At 34.5% G+C, this 13,309-nt stretch overlaps 1 non-coding gene across 1 annotated transcript; it reads left to right on the top strand.

The window, feature by feature from the left end:
- Window positions 1-359: 359 nt before the first annotated feature.
- On the top strand, window positions 360-462 carry LOC131894780 (U6 spliceosomal RNA). The gene has a single exon (XR_009375013.1). It is a non-coding gene; the product is annotated as a U6 spliceosomal RNA (small nuclear RNA).
- Window positions 463-13,309: the final 12,847 nt, after the last annotated feature.

A 13,309-nucleotide genomic window follows, 5' to 3' on the forward strand; every position in this document is an offset into this window, starting at 1 on the left:
GGCAAAGATATGGTTCAAATATAAATAGAATATAAACTTTAATATAGGTAAATTATTCTGTATTACTGGAGGAGCAGCATTATCTTAGACTCTTAATCTTGATAAAGATTATTTGATAGAGACAGTCAGGATTAATCAGAAGAGAAATATTGTAAAAATGAATGTAAGAGACTTAAAATGTGAACTATTTGATGTATTATTGCCTATGATATGTAGGTATTTATGAGACAGAGACAATTATTATTTAGGGAAGCCATCCATCCTACTACCAGAAGAGAAATAGTGACCTGAACCCTGGAAGTTATAAAAAGAAATTAAAAATAAAATAATTTCTGCATATATAAAAATACACATACTGCTTGCTTCAGAAGCACATATACTAAAATTAAAATTATACAGAGAAGATTAACTTGGTATCTGATTAAGGATTATAGGCAAATTTGAGAGTCATTCCATATTTTTAAATGAATAAAACAGTTTAAGACCTGAAAGTAGAAATAGAATCAATAAAGAAAACCCAAACTGAGGGAAAACTAGAAATGAAAAAATTAGAAATTCAAACAAGAGCCTCAGAGGCAAGGTACCACAAAAGAATACAAGAGAAAAGAGAGATAAGTTTAAGAATGAAAGACATGACAGAAAAAAATTAGATTTCTTAGACAAAGAAAAGGTTAAATCTAAAATAATACAGTTGTAGAACATCCAGGAAAACAGGGACACTTAAAAAAATGAAATCTTGGAATAATAGGGTACAAGAAGTGTCAGTGATCAAAGACACAGAAAATATTTTCAATAAAATCACTGAAGAAAATTTCCAAACCTAAAGAAGGAGATGCCTACAAAGCTACAAATATAGAGAATACCACATAGACTATATCTGAGAAGAAAATCTCCTTGGCACATAAAATGAAGACAGTAAACATACAGAAGAAAGCAAGAATATTAAAAGCTCAAAGGGGGGGGGGGGAGACCAAGTAACATATGTTGGTTTTTGCAGTGCACTTATCCTGCAAAGAAAAGACTCAAACACAGCAAACCTGCTAAAAAGAGTTTTATCAAAAGAAAAAGGAACAAAAGATGTGCTCAGGCCTGTGGAAAACCTGTAAAAACATAGGGTACAGGGCAGTCTTCTAAGGGCTAACCTGCACATGCGAACTTGGGTCCGCACTCGGGTCCACATGGCTACTCTACGCATGCTCATACATTTCATGGTCACTCTGCATGCGAATTATGACACCACGTAGCACACAGGTTTACATAGGACATATGAACTGGAAATGACTGGGCAGAAATGGCTGTCCCCCCAGAGCATGCACAATCACTGGGGAATGACTATTAACATATATAGGCAGAACACTGAAAATTGCACCTGACTTCTCAATTGAGACTCTAAAAGTCAAGCATTCTGTATATTCTAAGAGACCAGAAGTGCCAGGCTAGATTACTATAAGCAGAAAAACTTTCCATCACAACAAATGGATAAAATAAGACATTCCAGGACAAAAACAAATTTAAGGAATATCTGTCTGTACATCCAGGCTTACAGAAAAGCTAGGATGAAAACTGCAACCAAAAGAGATTAACTACACAAAAGAAAACACAAGGAATAAGTAATCCCAGATCTCAGATTCAAAGAGGGGGAAACACTGCCCCCACACCACCACCACCACCATCATCACCACCACCACCACCAAACAACAATAAAATAACAAGAATCAACAAAAAAAAAAAAACACTACTCATGGATATCTTTCAATATAACTGTTCTTCATTCCCCAATAAAAAGACACAGGCTAGCAGAATGCTTGTAAAAACAATGATTCTTTCTCCTGCTATCTACTTTAAACACACCTTAACATCAAGGATAGATACCAACTCAGGGTAAGAGAATGAAAATAGATATTTAAATCAAATGGATCTACAGAACAAGTTGGAATAGCCACTTTATTGTTATCTGAGAATATAAACTTTGTGGTAGTTTGACTGTAATTGACCCCCATAAGCTCAAAGTGAGTGGCGCTGTTAGGAAGTTTGGCCTTGTGGGAATAAGTGTGGTTCTGTTGGAGGGAGACATCACAACAGACACCAGGGAAATCCAGAGAACATAAGGACATACTTTAAAAGTCTGTACTCCACAAAGTTGGAAGATATAAAAGAAATAAATAATTTTCTCAACACCACATACTAAGGTTAAAACAAGACCAGATAAGCAATTTAAACAGACTTATATAATCCAGTGAAATAGAAGTAATAATTAAAAGTCTCCCAGCCAAAAATAAGCCCAGGGAGAGATGGTTTCAGAGCAGATTTCTAACAGACTTTTGAAGCAGAATAAGCAGTGTTAATGCCAATACCCCTCAAATTATTCCAGAAAATAGAAACAGAAGGGACTTAGCTCAATCTTTTTTACAGGGCACAGTTACCCTGATATCCAGCCACATGAAGACTCAACAAAGAATCAGAATCAAATACACCTTTTCCTTCACACTTAGGGGATTAGTGCCAGCTGTCCCTGCAGATAGGAAAGACGTGGATATTAGGCTTTTATTTAAAAGATTATTGCATGTTACCTATGTACACTTTGCTATGTCCTTTTCAGCTGTCCCTCATTTTCTCATGCTACCTGTGGCCATGCTTTATAAGTATCTATCAGACTCAGAGGAAAGAAAGTACAGTGTTCAGCTTCCAGTTTCCCTGTAGTTGTTAATAAATGACTTCTTGGGCAATATGATTATTTTCCAAGTCATGTTTTATTGTATGATATTTTGTTTGTATTCTGACAAATAAAGCTGGCATGGATTTCAGAGAAGTGGAGCAGCCAGCCACTGTAAGACTTTTCATCTCTAGGAAATCTGAGACTGAAAGGGGAGATCCTGCCACTATGAATCCTCAGACTGAATGGGCAGGGAATCCTGTTTTCACTAGCCTTATATTCCTGTCTCCATCTCTCTAACGCTGGGATTAAAGGTATAAGCCACCACCAACTGGCTGTTTCTCCTTTACACTGGTTCAATTTCATGTACCCCAGGATGGACTTGAACTCTTGATCCTCCTGCTTCCTCCTCCCAAGTGCTGGGATTAAAGGTGTGTGCCACCCGTGCCTAGCCTCTATGGTTAACTAGTGACTAGCTCTGTCCTCTGATCTCCAGGGAAGCTTTATTTGTCAGGACACAAACAAAATATCCTACAACAATGTTTCTTCTTCCTTTCTAATAGAAAAGCATGCATTTTAGCACTCTACCACTGTAGTGGGTAGCCATTCCAACCTTGATCTGGAAGTTCCAACCCTTATTGAGGTTTCAGTAATTGTCAGGCCTACAAGGCGGGGCCAAGAGAGGACCCTGAAGACCCGAGATCTGGATGCGCTGCACTCTCTTGGTGCCTGGACCCAGGACGCTGGAGATAGACCAAGCAGAGGTCTCCAGAGAACACCGCAGGACTGCAAGATACCTTTCCCAGACCCTGCAACCTACCTATCCCTTTACTTGTAAGTTACACCACTAAATAAACCTTCCTTTTAACTATGTGGAGTGGCCTTAATAATTTCACCAATATACCACTTTTAGGAGAAGTGACTTATGGTAAAAATGAATCATCTTCAATATTGTATTTTCTTACTATTGACTCATTTAGATGCAGGTGATCAGTGCAATCCTGACTATTGTGAAAAATTGCTGTCCATTAAGGCTTTCTTAGAATCATGGGCATCAACTGTCTTCTACAAGCAAGTTAAGGAAGAGTCTGTTTGTGATGCCTGGAAACAGAGCAGCTGTTGCTGATACTCAAAGAAACTAAGGTGTCATGGAGGCAAAACAGAGAGAAGAGAGATCAGGCTACTAATGAAATGTCTGTACTACTTAATTTAGCATCTTTCTCAGCAGGATGAACTCTGCTTGTGAGAGAAGAGACTCATTACTTTAGCCAGGTGGACTTCAGCAGCAGCCAAAGTTATGGTACTTGATGTAACATACAACCTCAGTCTATTACTGCGAATAAATCCTTTGTGCGCTCATTGTCTTAGTCATAGGAAGGGCCACCAGAGCTGTTTCTTTTTACAAAATAAAAAAAAATACAGAGAGGGAAATGAACACTAAGTGAGCCCTGTGTACAGCAATTTTATCTCCAGACAGAACCACTGCTGGTTTAACTTTAATAAATCAGCTGATCAGTATTCATGTAACAATTCTTTGCCTATTCAAATACATTTTTCTTTTGTCTCAGCATTCTTACTTCTGGACTAACTTCAATTTATTTAATCACTGTTCATAAATCATAATTCCCTTAAATCATTTTCTGTATGGTTTTACAAACTTTCATTTTGTTCACATTCATCTTAAAATGTAAATATTGATAAAGAAGGAACTTAAAATAGTTTGAACATTTTTTTTTATAAATTTCAAAGTAATCTAAGCTTGTCAAGAGAGAATTAAAAAGCTTTGCTGACTTTCCATAGGTTTTTAAAGAGGCTAGAATCATCAGAATCATTCAGATTTTCATGAAGTAATGAGCTAATGTTTTTGTACCTATAAGAAAATCAACCCAAAGCAGACTTTTCTTAGAAAGAGGGATAGCAGATCTGATTGTAAAAAGAGCATTTTGGCATGTGTTTGTCAGTGAGTAGACTTTACAAATAGAGCCAAGAATTTAGTAGGCATCCTCTCCCACGGGGTACTGGTTAACAGTTTAATGGCCTTTCTGTCATTTATCAGTAGTTTTCACTGCTTTATAAATCTTAAAAACATCAAAGGACAGTGATGATGCAAAATAAAGTCATTTATCTTCTCATTTTAACAACTTTTGAAAAATAAAAGAAGGTGACAGTGTAATTGAACATTTAGGAAAATGTCCATCTCAAAAAATATCAATAATCTTGCTGTTCTCTTGTGAAATGTTTTTCTTTTGAGGAAATCACTTATTATTGTATGCTTAGTTTCATTATTTTTTGAAGGCTATTAGACAGTGCTTGAATTATACTTATTTTAACAGAGAAATAATCCTGGGAGTCTTTTTAATATATGTTTTATTAGAGGCACATTTAGGTTTTAGACAAATTAAATATAACTGTGGTTAGTGTTTCTGAACACTATATAGCAAAGCAGACTCTGTAATTGGAGAGTACATTTTAAAATTAATTACACTGAATTTATTATTTTGTGATTTAATAAACCAACTTTTAAAAGCAAAACATGTATTTAGTATACTGTAAAGCCTAATAATAATCAAGTAAAATTCTAGAAAGACAACTTCACCAATAGGATCATAGTATTTGGATTGGCAGGAATTCATTAGAAAGCCTGTTGAGAGCTCTCAAAAAAGCCCTACAGTCATTTACATAGAAAATATAGAAGACTATGCAAGTAGCTGTATGTTTGAAATACAATGTCATAATTTAAGTATGTGATATAGTGGTGGAGTATCTTTAATAATAAATCAAATAACATGAGACAAACAGCCATGCCTCTACTAATTTTGTTAGTGTCAAAGATGAGAGGTATTTTAAATCTCTGAAATAAGTGATATGAATATATTTGTGTTTTATATAAGTGACAGATTACAAATACTCACACTAAGTTATTGCCTTGATTCAATAAGAAAATATTAAATTACAATTATATCATTAAAAATAGAAAAAATGCCATTTTTCCATATCATTATTATGCGGAGTGATTTTTTGATTTATATGTGAGACTCTTTCCAAACCTTAGCTTCAGTAATTAGTCTCCTTTGGATGAACAAGGGCTCTGTCCATACGTGAACATTCATATTACAGAGTGGGCAAGTTCAAAAACTTTTTCTATGCTGAAAATTAACTTAATATACACAAAAACAGGAAGCATAATAATACACTCCTTTAGAGATTTTAATTCTTAACAATAGATAGCTAAGGTACATAAAAGTATATTTTTATGGGTTTCTGGATTTTACAGACACAGCCTGAATAACTATTAAGAGAAATCCAGCATTTATGGCTATGTGTTTTTGAATTTTTGTTAACACATTTCAATACACATACTTACATTCTACTGGACATTATGACATATTGAATATACTTTTATGTGAAGCCACATCTTTTAAGCTCACTCATTTCTGTCCCTTTCGGAGAACAGCCTTTATTTCTGCGTTGTACATCTTCAAGACTCCTACATAAAGCTGCTCTCTAGAGACACTCTGCCAATTGTTCTGAATTTAAAACAAGGTTTAAAGTTTTCTTATAGTTTTGAATTTTCTCATGGTACTGTCTATGTCTTTGTTTCTCATACCCAATTATACCATTGTTTAACCCTTGATCTTCCTCTTCAAGACATTAGTCATGCCATTTTTTTCCTTTGGTATATTAGTCTGTACTCCTGCTAATGCTAATTACTACACTAATTACTTAATAAAATATAAATGAATGACTTTTAAGTCCAGTGGTCAGAGTACAAACCTTTGGAGCAACACAGTTGGCTCAGCTGTTAAGAGCAAGGCCTGCACAGGTTCAAACCTGACAGAGTCCTAGCACTCAGAGGAAACATTTCCTGGTATCCATGTCAGTGGCTCATAATCCATTCAGGCTTCCTTCCTTCTTGAGGTCAGCTGGTTGGTTGGAGGCCTTTGTTCTATTCCCTGGTTTAATTCTCCTTTGCATCCCACATAATATTGATCCAGGTTTGAAGATTTATTCATGAACGTTTTGTGACCCAGGGGGCAGTGTTTTATTCATTCATCAAACGATGATGAAGCAGTAGCTGTTCATGTGCAGGGGCATCGAAGCAAATTAGCACAGTCTAAGGGTGTGTTTTCATTTCAGAGGAATAGCTCTAATGAATGATTTTAAGCTTTACAATGTGACAACAGGAAGAGACACGGAGGAGGAGCACTCTCAGGCACTGTTAAGTTTCTAAATCACACTTGATAGGTAGCCTTCAGTTCTAAATGCATGATGTGCTCTGCATAAATAATAGTAAAAGCCATGTTTTAAGATTAATGTACTATAGAAGAACTCCATGCGTCCTTGGCAAAGCACTATAGAAAGGTACATATTGAAATATAAACTCTTGGTCCAGAAAGTAAAGTTGTAAGTATATTTTAGTGATTTTCATCAGCTCAGATGATAATAATTTCTTGAATTTATGTATGCAAGTAAATTTGAATGTTAGAACAGTGTTTCCAAATGTTCTGCATTGCTATCCATCATGTCCAAATGACACTTCTTGAAACTAACATTTTGTAACATACAATTTTCCAAGATTTTGGTAGTAACTTCCTCTATATTTCCTATTCACATTCATTGAGTAAACTTTGGTTACAAAATTATTTGTTTGCCATACCTATAAAGCCACTGAATTAGATGTTATTTGGCTATAAATTAGCAGCTCAATGTTAAGGCAATTATTGCTGTAAAAATAGTCACATAACCTCAGTGTCATGTCATCTATGTGCACATCTAGGGTGACAAGATAGGCAGCCACCACTCATAGGTTGGAATGAGAAGCTCATTAACTGGTCTAAGCTAGACTCAGCTGAGGTAACTGGAATGCCTCTCACTGCTCCATGTGTATCTCATTTGCCCGAGATACAGGGCAATGGAGAATGCAGGGTCTCAGGATACAGGCTCCTGTGAGAAACCCATTTCAAACTCTAGCTGCATTGAAATTGACTACAAACTATATCAATAAGGCACTTAGCAAAGTTCCAAATCACTAGGCAGAGATTATCACTCAGCATATGTGGAAAAAGCATTACAAATACATTTAGGGAGCAAAGGGTAGAGACAGAGACAGGGTTAGAAAAGTGTAGGCCACTGCTAAACTGTATATACCCACCAAGGGCTCCAAAGTTAGCTCTCTACCTGAAAGTCCTATATGTGTTTCTTCGATGTTCATCTGCTTTCTAGAAATAACTACAAGATTTCCCCAGCACTTCAAAGTATATTTTGAAATAGGAGGGTCTACTCTGTCTTAAAGTGAAACTCTAAAATGTGTTTCAGATAGGTCGTGCAAGAAGTAAAGCCCTGATTTCTTATGCAGGGCAATCAGTCTTTCCCTGTTGTCTCGGAAGTAAGCTGTGTCATGAAACTGTGTTTATATTAGAAAGGCAGACACAGTAGGCCAGCTTTGGCCTTAACTTATGTTTGCAAGTTGCAGAGACGTTGTCTCAAGGAATACCATAGAGACAGATATGATTTCCCTCTGGGAAGACATATCTATATGATGTCGAAAATTATTCCTGCAGAGATTGCTGATGCACAGATGGGCATCACAGAGCCAAAGAACCTTAGATATACAGTAAGTCTGAGGTAAATGATAAAGAATTATCAGAAAAACCAATACCAGGAAAACAGAAACATGTATGTGAATAAGTATTAGATCTAATGTGTATGAAATAAAGTATGTTTAAAAAACACAAAGACTAAGCTTGAATCTGGGTAAAATAGACAAAAATACAAATATTTTAATTAAAATAACTTTGAATTATTAAATATTTAAAAAGAGAAACAATAAGAAAGATAACATGGTAATTGAGAAAGCCAATCGATTTCAGAATATTTGATTTATGTGCTCCTTATAAACATAGAGATTAATTCTACAACTTTTATAATTTATTTTCCTCAATTTAGCCAAATTTGGATATAGATAAATGAAAACCAAAATTCCAAATCATGCATCAATCATATCAGCATCATCCTCCTGGATCGTGGATGCTGGTTCATAGATGAAATCCTAACACGTGAGAGGTAGAGGCAGGAAGATTTTAAGTTTGAGCAAGGCCCAGGCTACATAACAAGTTGCCGGCTGACCTGGCCTATATGATATCCTGAATCATAAAGGCAACCAATGAACTAACAAGTGATATGCAGCAGTACTAAGGAGCAATTAATACAACTTTAAGGATAAGATTACTAAAGTGTGAAACTTGATGTTACCAGTGACTAACCACATGATTTTTGCAAAATAATTACACTTCTCTAAGACTTGATTAACTCTTTCATAAACATGAATAACAATGTCTCCATCTCTAAGGGGAGATTTTTGAACACTATATAAAATAAATGTAATGCCTTGAACCAGTGAATATCATTTTCAATAAAGTTATACCAGAAAGTAGCCTATGAAAATATTAGTCAGATTAAGTACATAACTGTTGTTGACAACATGGCTCAGCCTGTGAAAGCTCCTGGCTTGAAGGCTGATGATATGAGTTTAATCCTAGGGACACACATGGGAGAAAAAGAGAACTGAAGCTACTACAAGGTAGCTTCTCACTTGAGACTTGGCATATATGCACAGGTACACACACACATGCGCACACACACACACACATGCACACACATGCACATCCACACACATGCCCACATATGCATTCATTCACACCCCCACACATATATACAAATGCATGAATACACATATTCAACTCACGTGCACACATGCACACAAATGCATAAGCATGAACACACACACATAACTAAAGAGATAAACATAATAAAAATTGAAGCTATTGAAAAATGTATTACATAATATGGCCCTAAGTGGTACAAGAATGTTACCCCGGGTACTCTGGATGTGGAGGCAGAAATATTACAAGTCAAGGCCTGTCTATACTAGGGAAATAGCTCAGCAATAGACTGCTTGCTAGCCATCCTCAACATCCTGGGTTCACACTGTAGTACTCTCCAAAAGAGTAAACATGTGAATAAACAATGTATTCCCAACAGTTCAAAACTACAATCCTAATATTGTAGTCTAGTAAGTGAGTAAATGTCCTAAGAAGTGGAAAAACTGTCAGCTTCCTTATCATTGTTGTCTATTCCATTTCAGAATTCCAGATCATAATTAAATTATAATCATCTTCCAAAGGATATTTTTAGCTAAATTGTGAAAATAATATAATGTCATGTAATTGTATAAATTTCTATATTCTTAAAGATATTTTTTAAATTCCAAATTCCTAGTTGTAAATATTCTAATTATTTCTAAAATTATTAGACTTTTCAAATGTGTAGTTTTCACTTCTAAGGTGGTAACTTCCAGATACATGTTTTTGGTCCAAGTTCTTTTCTCCATGTGAATGATTTTGTTACTTTTCCCAAACTCTGGTCAGTATTTGTGTTTACTTATATTTTGAGAGATAATATATCCTTTCAATAACAACTTCACACAGTACCAGGATACAGCAGTTATTTTAGGTATAGTCTCTTTACATTTGATAAACTGCAAGAGAAAGTCCAATTTAGAATTTATTGCAATTTATAATCTGCTTACTTTCATGTACTTTGTAAAGTCTTCAAAGCAGCACAAAAACACAGCTAAGAAAAAATAAAATGTCAAGGTCAGCACCAAAAGTTCATCTGTGAGTGAAATAGCACTATCTACATATGAGAAATATTTTAGGATCTCTCAGATCAAATTTAATCATCTTTTGAACTTTTGGTGCTGACCTTTGCTTCTATTTTATTCAAAATGCGGCTAATCATAACCAGTGCTTAGCATACATAATTAGCCTAGATAAATTATAAATAAATAAATCTATCAGAAGCCTTTCATAAGTTCTTCTTTGTGTAATAAGATTCTGATTTAACTCTTATCATTCAATAGTTCCAAACCTTGGCACATCACCCACTTAAAAATGTAAATAAAGGTTGATCACGTGCACAACTGAATACTGGAGAAGTAAACATTCCATTAAATGCATCGAATAAAGGAAACATTGAAGAGAAAAAAATGTCAAGAGGAAGAGACAAGTGAATCTCTATGAATTTGAGGCCAGCCTGGTCCACAAAGCAAGTTGCAGAATAGCCAGGGCTACACAGAGAAAAGAAACCTTGTCTGGAAAATGACAACAAATAAAACATAACCAAAATTACCGAACAAAACAATGAGCAATTATCCAGGAAATTGGGAAATTCCTCTTTATTTATAATCTATAATCTCTCAGATCTGTGGTGTGCCTGTCCTTGGTTTTCCTTCTAGAAATGGAGTTTAAATGATTTTGTTCTTTTGTGAATACAGATGACTAGTTTGTTTGTTTGACTTTTTTTTTTCATTGATGAATAGGATGCAATAGAAGTGATGTATGTCTTAAGCTTCCCATACTTTGGTTCATTCTCTTGCAATGCTTGCCCAGGAACTTTGAGAGAACACTCATGCCAGTCCATAGATGATGAAAGTCAATCCATTTCCCATTTTCTCCACCGACAGCCTACCAACCACTAGACTTATCAGTGAGACTACTCAGCTGACACAGGTACACTAAGGAGAAAAGAAATCAACAAGTCTGGACACAGATATGCACAATGCCATATTCTCAATTAAACCAAATACATGACCTCATGGCTCATTGTTTCTATTACCTACCTATCTGTCTATCTTTCTACCTATCATCTAAAATTCTATCACATAAATGCTGTGCATATATAGTAAATATTGAATAATACACCTATTTTGTCTATAACATATGTTTATGATTATGATAATACTGACTTTATAATATAACACTGTTATAGATTGTAATATAGCAATCAAGTGTCTTGCATATATGATATGAAAGCTCATCCATAAATTCTCAACAATATGGTCACCTATATAAAAGCTTTTCAATGACAACATCAGTTGATGTTCCAATATGGATGGGAGAAATCTTACAAACCCCTTGCCCCAGATGAAGAGCTAAGAGATAAATAATCAGGCTTCTTCAGGGATGAGCCCTCTGAGAGATCAGGAAACCCCAAGTGGCCAACCTTAAGTACATATGCATATGAACAACACTAAATGGACTCTGAAGGACATGTGTGTGTGTATTTGTAAAAATAATAATTATAGAAGTCATGAATTTGAAATGGAGTAGTGGGGACATGGAAAGAGTTGCAGTAGGAAGAGTGTGAAGTGGAAACTATGTAAACACAGTACTCATGTATGAAGTTCTCAGAAAAACTGAATATTTATAAAATGAATTGATTCTCCATTAGTTCACACTTAACAATTAATTTGTTAACATCAACAGGCATGTTTGGATACATATACTTATAATGATTTTATTTTTTATATGTTCCCTAAATTTCTTATAAACCAATTATTTCCTTATTAATCAGAGGTTTCACTTATTGCCTTATAAAGTACACATTGTAATCTTTAATAAATTTATCTATCACATTTAGCAGCTTTTAAATGGATATTTTCATAAGTTCTCATGCTCTGTTTTCTTTTCCAAGAGAAATTGCAATGATTTAATTCTTTTTTATACTGCTTAATTGAACTATGCTCTTGAGCAGGTATGTAACATGCATGGTGTTGCAATAGAGTACAGGAATTTAGATAGTGTGCTTGAATTTCACACTTTTTAAAAGATAATATTATTTCATCTAGTAATGATTGACCTATATTATTTAAAATCAAACCCCAATAGGATTAATTAATTTTGTTTTTCCTAAAGTTGAGGAAACCTTTCAACTGAATTTTCCTTGAAACTCAGTATTTTTAAATATTTAATGCAAATTTAATATTAATCCAATGATTAATTCATAGGCATTAAATATTCACTATAAAGAAATGTTAAGTAAAATAATATCACTATTTTCTAATTTTATAAATATGTTTATTTTTAATTATTAAAGTCTTGATCTAAAACCCACAAATTATAACTGCAGGATTCTTAGACAACAATGTAGCAGAAGCTTTATTTCATTTTAAACAAACAAAGAAAATGTGCTAAATAAATTTTATAGCTAGTAAAGCTTTTTCTCACTTTTAAATACAGAACAAGAATGCATGTCATCTACAAAGAGCTTACCAGTTCCCTTAAGTAGAGTTAAAATTTTATATTGATGTCATGTTTTATATTTGTGCCATGTTTTTCTCTTTATATTTACTCAATTGACTTCCCAAATGTATCCTGTGTTCTTCAAAGTCATTCCATTCTATAGCGAGGTCTTTATAAGCTAAGGGCTCCTCGAGACTGCATTAGTGAACATAGTCTGCATGAAATAATTTCATCTTAGTATAACTTGTTGCTGTCACTCACTCACTATAAGAGAAAATCATGTATTTCCTTCTTGAACTCTAAGAGTTCTTCTTTCCTTCCCTCTCTCTCTCCATCCCTCTCTCCAGTCTTCCTTTCTTCCTTTCTTCCTCCCTTCATTTTTACTTTAAGGTGTTAGTTGGTATTTTCAGAATTCCTAGTCTGAGGAAATTACCTATCTATATTTTTCTAAAAATTAAAATCTAGTAAACATAGTAAATTGAAGTGAGCATTGGAGAAAGAAATTTAGAGATGTACTATATAGTCTCTGTTTTAGAGAGGTGATAAACTCAAACTCTAGAATATATACTTTCCC

The sequence above is a fragment of the Peromyscus eremicus genome, chromosome 17 (assembly GCF_949786415.1).
Source record: "Peromyscus eremicus chromosome 17, PerEre_H2_v1, whole genome shotgun sequence".
NCBI lineage: Eukaryota > Metazoa > Chordata > Mammalia > Rodentia > Cricetidae > Peromyscus > Peromyscus eremicus.